Source organism: Protopterus annectens, chromosome 3.part1 (assembly GCF_019279795.1).
Source record: "Protopterus annectens isolate FY-2018-M chromosome 3.part1, PAN1.0, whole genome shotgun sequence".
Taxonomy (NCBI): domain Eukaryota; kingdom Metazoa; phylum Chordata; order Ceratodontiformes; family Protopteridae; genus Protopterus; species Protopterus annectens.
The window spans coordinates 972,547,471-972,557,776 of record NC_056732.1 but is presented as its reverse complement, the minus strand read 5'-3'; positions in this window follow the sequence as shown (position 1 = coordinate 972,557,776).

Here is a 10,306-nt window from a genome sequence, read left to right as displayed (position 1 = left end):
TGACATTAAAAACAAACTTTTCATAGTCCCTGCAGACCTGAGCATGTCTAGATAGTGGGTTGTTGAGGTCCTTAAACCTGTTGTCTGAGAGGAGTTTGGTCACTTATTTTGAGAGGGTTAATTGTTTTTTCCAATCTAGAATGCTTTGCATTTTGTGCAGTTTGCACAATATACCACAAATTTGCTATTGCAGTTTGTCAATCCAGACATATTTCTTTTACAAATTGTGACATATAAAATAAGTATTTTGGCTCATAAATTCACAGCATCTGCAGCCTGAGGGTTGCAATGAAATGTTCCTAATTGTACCTCTGTGGATGCATTAATATTTTTTTTATTTACTAACCAACTTCTAATATTTCTACCTTTTCACTAAACGAAGGATGTTTGAAGGTCCAGAACTTGATATATAGATTGGTTCACCCTTATGATGCTCCAATTTTTGACCATTTTTTTTCTTTTTATTATATGTGAGTCTTGGAATATGTTAGGATCATTCTTGTTTTATGCTTGTTATTTCCTTCAGTGATACTTGGTTGCATGGCATGGAATGGTTTCCTTCTAGGGGGTTCAGGAGATCTGGATCATTATTTTGCTTGAGACGTTTAATGGGTCCCAGTATGTTGGCCAGCAAATTCACACTGTATTCTTTTTTCACAAAATCTTGCTGCACTTCATTTAGGTTGGTGAGAAACCAGTCCACCTCTCCAGAGACTCTGACTATTCTCATTCCCTCTGATTTGATGGCATTCCCATAGTGATTTTGAGGTGCATGCTGTTAGTATGTAGACAGAGATTTACTCATGTAGGTTTCCTGTAATTGTCATTCCTGAGGTTCTCCTTATTTTTGTTCTTATAGATGCTGATTTCCAGGAATCCCACCTTATCATAACTATATTGGTTAGTGACGTGTAAAACATCTGTGGTGTTTTTGATGTAGAAGAAGCTATGCAGCTTGTCCAGGGAGTCTTTTCATGTGAAAAAATGTTATCAATAAAATTAAGGTAAAAATCCATGTATTGATAGAATTCTGATGACTATGTTCTCTCCCGTTGACCAAGGCTATATTGGCTAGGAGGGGGGGGCATAGCATCTCCCATAGCTATCCCTCTTATTTGTTTATACCATTTTTGATTGAGGTAAAAGTAGTTGTTGGTGAATATTATGTCCAACATACTTCCAATAGCTTTAATTTCAATATTGTTGGTGTTGGTCATTGAGCCCATATAATCATTCACAGCATCAATGCAGTAGTTATGGGGAAGAACAGTATATAGGGCTTCCGCATCAGTTGCAACTAGTATTGTCTCCGGTTATATTTTTATTTCTTTGATTTTTTTTTTAGGAAATTGAGTGAATTAAAAATTAAGGATTGAGCATTGCTAGCAAGCTTTTTAATCTTAAATTCCAAGTAAATGGATACAATTTCAGTGGCTAAGCCACTTCTTGCTACCACTGGGTGATATGGGGGTTAAAACATGCCTGAATCAAAATACATTACATCAGATTTAAGGCAGAATGGATACTATTTAATGTTAAGATCACTGAGTCTAGGGTATTTGTCAGCTCTTAACCTGATCTGCTAGCAAAAATCTTGGCACTCAAGTCATACCTTATAATATATTCGGAGAGTAGTTTAAATTGCCCAGTGTGAAACATGCCCTTGCTTCTATGCAGGAAAAATTTTCAGAAAATTTGTCTGCCGAATTTATGAGCATAGTTTAATGATCAAAATTAAAGATCAAAATAATGTTTGGAAAACATTAATTGAATTTTTCTTGTTGTAAGAAAATCACTTTTAGTGTACCAGAAGCTGTCAGTTTGGGAGACCTTTCAGGAAATTATTAAAAAAAAAACAAAAACACTAAATAAATTTTGACTGCCTATGTCTTCTCTGAAGAGCTGGTACTTGTAGAATTGCTCTTCATGAGTGAGGTTATAAAAGTGTGTGTGTGTGTGTGTGTGTGTGTGTGTGTGTGTGTGTGTGTGTGTGTGTGTGTGTGTGTGTGTATATTATATGGTCCAAATTAGATGAACAAAATTTCATCTTAGTGAACGTTCACATGAGCGAAAATTGCAGAACTCGAAACCGCAATTGTGAGATCGCGGTACAGTGAAGATGGGAATATTTACCCTTTCCTCACTGTAGTGCATCTCAGAGTTGGAATATATATTTAGCGGGGGATGTGGGGCACGCAGCCCTCCACAATTGCAGTTTCGAATTCCCGGATTTTCGCTCATGTGAGCATTCGCTAAGAAGAACTTTCGTTCATCTAATATAGACTATATATATATATATATATATATATATATATATATATATATATATATATATATATATATGAGTCTGCCTGATAACACCGATACTCCAAAACACTGACAACAAAATAACCGACACAAAAAAAATGAAAAAAAAAAAAGTTCAAAAACATGAAACTTCACATGCCCGACAAACCAAAATCCCGACAATCAACAAAACAAATACCTTTCCTGAAAAACACACACACAACACAAGCACACCAAAAACCTTGCAAACCTACACAAAACCTTACATACAGAACTATCTATGCACTTACCTTAACCCAAACCCTAACCCTAAGGTCCGTCACTATCGCACACTTACCTTACCCGCACCCTAACCCTAACTCACTTAATCCGTCCCTAACCCTCAAGTCCGTCACTATCATACACTTACCTTACCCACACCCTAACCCTAACTCACTTAACCCGCCCCTAAACCTAAACTCTGTCACTATTGCACACTTACCTGACCCGCACCTTACCCTAACGTCTGTCACTATCACACACTTACCTTACCCACACCCTGACCCTAACGTCCGTCCCTATTGCGCACTTACCTTAACATGTCGGTGTTCTCAGCATCGGGACTCTCAACTGTCGGTCTTCTCTGTTGTCGATCTTCTGGTGTCAGTGTTCTCATTGTCGACGATCTGCGATTTCGGCGTTTTCAGGTAGACCCATATATATATATATATATATATATATATATATATATATATATTTTTTAATTCAAACAAAAAATTGCATAAAGAACTAGTGAATGGTTATTTATATACACTCCAAGAAAAATCCAGAACTGACACATAAATATCATTTGCTTTATTAAGTAATCACAGCCATAGACTCCTGTTTTGACAAAAGTGACATTTTCAAAGCAGAGTCAAGCTGGTACTGAACTGGGCAAAGTAGAAGTAATGAAAATCCTTTATATGTCATTAGTGTCAATGTTACAAGGGGTTCAAGGAAATGTGGAATGGCAGTAGCAGGCTACAGTATTCCATATTGTTAGCAATTAAATTTAGTGCCCCATAAATCAAGATGATAATCTTTTATTACAGACCTAATTAAGCCCAATTTAAGGATGCTGCTGAACTCTGGGGGTTTATGGCTATCTAATGCAATCATTTACCTAGATGGTTTCCATTCCGTTAATTTAGTTGAATGATCAAAATTATGAACATTTGCTACTGGCATATTAGATTGAAATATCAGAATTAAAAAAATGCTGGTTATAGGAGGTTGTGGCACTGCAGAGCATGGGAATTTCCCTGTCCCACTGTATGGTTGGTATGTATAAGTAGCAGTGGGTTTGAGGGGTGCAGGAAATGTGGGGGGAGCAGGTGTGCAGTGGGTCCCCTTGCATAAAAAATGTTTGACATTCCCGTTTGTATTTTTGATCTTTTGATGTTTGATCTTATACACTTGATATTTTGACATTCAAAGATTTGCATTTCTGATGTTATGACAGCTATACAGATATAGATAGATTAATCTATCTATATCTATCTATCTATCTGTCTATATGAAAGTCAATTTCCTTGTAAGAAAACACTTATTTCCTCTTTTTGCTACCATAGGTTTCAATTTTGCTGACACTTCAAAAGCTTTTGTAATTCAAAAATAAAGATGTGTGTTTGTGTATGAGAAAAAAGAAAGGATCTCTTTCAAATGATTACAGGTTCATTTCACATTCCCACTAGTTTATTGATTATCTGGATAAATTAAAGGTTAATAGGTTAATAGATTAATACTAGGATAACTGCTCTTGTGGGCCATTTAAAGCGTGGATAATTACCCATGTAAGAATCAAATCCTGTACCTTATGTTTGTAAGGCAAACACCTTCTATTTTCTAGAATATAAATACTTTGTTGACCATATACAAATCCCGGGCAATCTATTGCAGGATGAAAATTGGAAAAATTGACCATTTCAGACTAATCATATAATTTCTCAGTTTTTAAATAAGCTCTGAGTTCATGTATTTTCACCAGTGAACAATGCCTTTATGGCATTTCTTCCTAAAGGTCATATTTGCACCACTTTCAAAGAATTATCCCTCTTTAGAAAGAAGTGAGACTTAAACAAATGTTTATTGTTCTTAACTATTCATTAGTAGTATCTAGATGGCTAAATCCTAAGTATTACAAATTAATAAACAGCAACAGGAAGAGAGGAGACATTCAATATAAAATGGTAGAAGACAGAAAATTAAAAATGCATATAAAAAAATCAAATAAAAAAGTGTCTGTCTGACGAAGACAGCATGACTGTGGCCGTATAAACTCTCTTACATAGGTAAAATGTTGAGGTTTACTACAGAAAGAAGTCAGTGTCACTCACCCAATATGGGGATAGTAGCTATTTTCACATGACTAGTATAAGACATTCTAAACAAATACTGCTATATATTAGTTATAGTAGTTAGCAGAACAACTAGAAACTCATAACCTGATAATGGGAAGTCTCCATGGAACAGACTCTCTCAACAAATCCTTAAGATAAGCAGAAACCAGAGTGTAAAAAGGTGCATTAGGTGAAAATCAAGAGCTTAAAGACACATTTGGCTGTGATTGAAAGCCAGAGTAAATCTCACCAGATCAGAGAAGTATGGCCATTATGGATAATACCAGACAATAATTGGCTACTACAGTTCTGCACACACTGCATTCATACCAAATTGCCATCCAAAAGCCCAAGGCAAGGAGTCTACACAGAAAGAATGTTACAGGCTGCAGCTGCTTTAATTCACTTGTATGTGCTGCAGGTTGAAGCCTTTGCTGCTGCTGCTGCCAATAGACCTAGGCCAACTAGGAGAAGAGTTTTCAGGTCCTGTTTAACATTTTACAACCTACATGACATGGAAACTGTAGAGAACTACAGGGCAGATTGGGACATACTACAGGGACTCTGAAACCTCTGCCATCTTCAACTCAGAGCCAGGGCCAACCAAGGGGAATCCATCCCAGTGGAGACAAAGGTATGTGTAGCACTTAGAATCTTAGCTACAAGTACCTTTCAGAGGCCAACAGGGACATGCTGGGGTTGTCACAGGCATCAGCATTTTTTAACCTCTATCATTTTCTGAATGCTATGCTCCAACATGTGAATGACCACATATATTTTCCCCATACTCCTGAGGAGAGGGCCAGAAATATGCAGGAGTTTTACGGTGTATCACACTACCCTGAAGTACTAGGTGCAATGGATTTCACACATATAGAAATTAAGGCACCACCTGGGGAACAGAGTAAACTGTACATAAATAGAAAGAGCTACCACTCTATTAACTGCCCAGCCATGTGTAATGCCAAGAGAATCAGCTTCAGCATGTGTGCTGGCAACCCTGGCAGTTAACGTAGCTCAAATATCTGGTACATCTCCCAACTGTACCAGATGCTTGCTAGGGGGCATATCCCACAGGGTCATTTACTGTGTGATACAGGTTATACACTGCAACAGCAGCTGATGACACTTGTGATGATGTGAGGTATCGGCAGCTATGCAAAGAGGAGTAAGGCAGTAGATGTTTAACATATTCCAGCACAACTAGCTGGAATCTAGCAAATAATTATATGTTATTTCAATATCAAACTGATTTGTACAGCTGCTTGTGTTGAAAATGTATGTGTAAAGTTGCATGTGTTAAAAATGTACCAACAGTGTGCCCTGATGGGCAGAAAAAGAAATATACATGACTTATTGTAATTGTTTAAATGCATATGTTTTAACAGAGGATACTGGAAGAGAAGAGGTTAATCTCAAACTTTAAAAATAGTAAGAAATTAAATTACTGGGCCTAGGCCATAAAGATGTTATCTGACAGTTTTGAATGAAGGCAGAGGTACAGTGTCTGTAAAAAGTATTGTTTATTAGGTCCTGTAGTGTAGGAAGAGTGGAAGTGTTTTATTGTTTTATAACTTCCATGAACTGCAGAATATCTTAGCAAGATTCTCTGTGTAAGTGCTAAATCCTGGAAGTTTCTAGCAATGGGGGGTGGGGGGGGGGTTGCATGGGAACCAGAAGTCAGATGAGTAGATGTATGTGATATCATTCTGCAATCTGTGACATAAATAATGTTTTAATATTAGTTGAGACTGAAGTCTCATGGCAGGCTGTTTTTGGAACATGACATCAAAGGATCACTTACCTACTTCATCTTGCTTTGCTCTAGTAAGTGACCAGAGAATAGTAACTCTTGAGATCAGTCAAGAAAATACAGTGAGATTAGTTAAGTATTGTTTCTCTGTAACTGTGTGAACCTGTTTACCTGTGTTATTTTTAATATTTTATTTAACTGAATCTCTGGTATTTATTGTAAATATATATTTGATATTTTTATTTTCTTTTTTATTTATTATTAAATATATTTAAACTTTTGAGAGTACTCATATCTGTTTGGTGACTCTGTGGCCACTCCTGAAAGCCTTACTACATTGGTCAATCTACCATTCATATTAATATTAATTTCACTCAGTATAATTGGGTACCCTTGCAAGAGCCTTAGAGTACTTGTTTTGGGAGTGTCTGGTGGCAGTAATTACCTTATAGTTTGGACAGAAGGGGGCATTGCTAGTAAACCTGAGCCAGCTTTTTCCAGGTGTGTGTGTGTGTGTGTGTGTGTGTGTGTGTGTGTGTGTGTGTGTGTGTGTGTGTGTGTGTGTGTGTGTGTGTGTGTGTGTGTGTGTGTGTGTGTGTGTGTGTGTGTGTGTGTGTGTGTGTGAGAGTGTGTGTGTCAGCTACTTGGAGCAGGGTCATGAAACACTGGTTTCACAGAGAGAGTAATGGAGGACTTGGCTTGGACATTCAGCTGAAGCCTTAACTCTGCAGCTGTGCTAGTGGGAAGTCTTACTGGGGACCTGGGGAGAGACAGCGAGAGAAACACAGACCCAGGTTGAGTATGTTCCCTGTGTGCTCTTAAGGGGAATTGTACTTGATGCAGAGGGCTGCATTTGGAAATATCCGTTTTTGTTCCAAATGATCACCCTTCTCCAGTATCTGTGGTGAGGGTTCAGGCTCCTTGACTGCTGGCCTGGAGAGGGGGACATCACAACACCCATTAGAAATGCACACACACCCACGAAAGAACACCATAATGAAGCACATGCTCAAAACAGAAATATCACAAGAGTATGTGTTTGGGCTCCTGAAGTCATGGTTTCAGTGCCTAAATACATCTGGAGGAGCTCTGCAGTACAATCCATGAATATGTACAGAAATATTCACAGTATGTGCCATGCTACACAACATCATCTTGAGAAAACAGCTTCAGCAGGATCAGGAAGGGGAAGAGCCACACATTTCACCATGAATGCCAAGGTCACCACAGCTACAGGCAGATGAGGAGTCAGAGGGGAAACTACCAACTGTTGTGGATGGAGGCAGACATAGGCATGTTTGGTACGTCCTTGCATTGACTAAGAGACAATGCATAACACACTCACCACCTAGGGGCCTAAAACCTTCCTCTTATGCACATACATATAGTAAAATTGATGCCAGCCAGCTCACACAACCGTTACCTTCCCATGTATTGGCTGTGTACTGCTTGCATCAGACAGAGTCAGCCCTGCACTAAAACTGTGGCAACTGCTGCATTTACAAGGTAAGTCCTGAACCATGAGTGTATTACTTAATAATATGAATGCCTGGCATATCCTTGTATTTCATTACTTGATGCTGTAAGCAAGTACAAGGTTGGAGATTTGTACGGAAATTACCTTAACATGTGACAGCACAAAACAATGAGTAAAAAGGTCACACAGGAAAACCAATTGGTTAAAAACACACAAAAAAATCTAGCAAAGCTAGACTTTCCACTGTGTGATACCTTAAACCTCTTGTATCAGAGGCAACATGGGATATATGCAAACATGTGACAGCAGACACTTATTTGACTTATATTTGTCCATTACTAAATAGTATGCTTCAGACATCAAATATTCACACAGTCATACCTCTCAAAAGTACTGATGATCACTGTATTCCCTCAGTTTAGCACCATATGTTTGTAGTGGAAAATCATTAAATAGAGAAGTTAGAAAGTAATGATACACATTGGAGTTTCTGACTTCACAACCCACACAAGATCGTTCACTATAAGATTGGGAAATTTTGATGCTACCAACTGTCAAACTTTTCAAGGCCAATATAAGTCAAAGGTACAATTACCAGTTCAACACCACAAATGCAGATATGCTAAGCACTATGTTTGCTATGCATCCTGACTATCAGACACAAAGCTTATGTAACTCTGAATCTAAAAGATAGAAAACAGGGATATCGCACAGTAATCATCACTTGCACAGGGTGTTGTATGGGGGGCAGGGAGCTTAGACTGACACAAAAGGTCATTGAGTGTGTGCAAGAAAGAGAAGCAGGCAGATATTTAGATAAAACAACAAATGGCTACTGGGAAGAAGTTAGAAAGTAATGATGCTAATTGCAGTTTTTGACTTCACAACCCTCACTAGATCATTTGCAATAAAGATGGAAAATTTTGATGCTACCAACTGTCTAAATTTCCAAGGCCAATATAAGTCAAAGGTAGAATTACCAGTTCAACACCACAAATGCAGATATACTAAGCACTACGTTAGCTATGCACCCTTAGCATCAGACACAAAGCTTATGTATCCCTGAATCCAAAAGATAAAAAACAGGGATATGGCACAGTTATCATCACTTGCACAGGGTGTTGTGTTGGGGGGCAGGAAGCCTACGCTGACACAGAAGTTTGGTGAGTGTCTGTGAGTAAGACAGAGAAGCAGGCAGACATTTGGATAAAACAACAAATGGCCAGTGAGACAAAATGAGTTTTAAGCTGCACGGCTGCACCATGTAACTGTTATGTGTGTGTCTGTAGTGGCCCCTCAGGTGAAATTGGTATGTGAGTGCCTGCATGAATGCAACCAAGCTCTGTGCTAGCTCTATGTCATACCTCTCAACTGTTCAGATTTTTGTAAAATGCCCAGAAAGTTTCCTCAAAATCTTGGTCTGTCCTTCATAAAAGTTTTGGTTTTCTGCAAAATCACTGGGATGGTTTGTGAAAGAAATTAGTCAATAATGTTAAACATTTGAGCTTCAGACTTCATATCCTTTAGAAAATGCATTTTAATACATACCCTGCTATTTTAGTAAATTTCTAAGTTTATAAGAGCAATATTTAAATATGTCCATATTTTTGGCCCTTTGTGCCCCCATTATGCCAAAACTTGCCCATATCATGACACTGCCAGCCCAGCTATTTGGAATTTTGTAAATAATCATATGTCATTTGTGAATATTAACATGATTCATATGCTTGTCTTACAAATGTAAGAGAACTGTATGTTATGCACTGAGCTTCAAGAAAGTAACCATAGTGTACCCTACTGGAAAAGAACAGAAATGTATATAAACTATATACCTGTGCAAATGTATGTTTTAATAGTAGAAGTTGGAGCATACAGAGTTAACTTGCAAAACTTTAAGAAAATAAGTTGGAATTGTTTTACAAATGTGTTATCTCTTAGTTTCAGTGAAACAGACACAATTCCTAGAGCTAGAGGTTTTTCTTTCTATTGTCTTGAAAATAATTTTGATTTACTAGGTTTAAAATGTAAAGTGTTTTATTGCTTCCTAGTAGCTGCATATCTGAGAGATATGTACTTCTCACACATATAATATATGATAACATTCTTAGTTTCTGTTAGCCTGGGAACAGAAGGCAGGTGATAAAGAGTGATGTCATCCAGGCTAACCCAGCAATAATATGTGATATTAATTTAAGAACTCTCTCAGATAAGGAGACTGGGCATTTTGTATCTTGTTTTGGACCTAGAAGCATCTATTCAGCACTCATCTGCATTTGCCTTGCTAATAGTGAGCAACTAGGGTACAGTAATTTCTTTTAGATACAGTTAGAAATATAGTAAATATTAATTTATATGTTTTCTGTATTCATTTGAGACTGTCCTGCAATGTTGTTTTAAAATATTTCCTGTGATTCTGAACTCTGTAGTTAC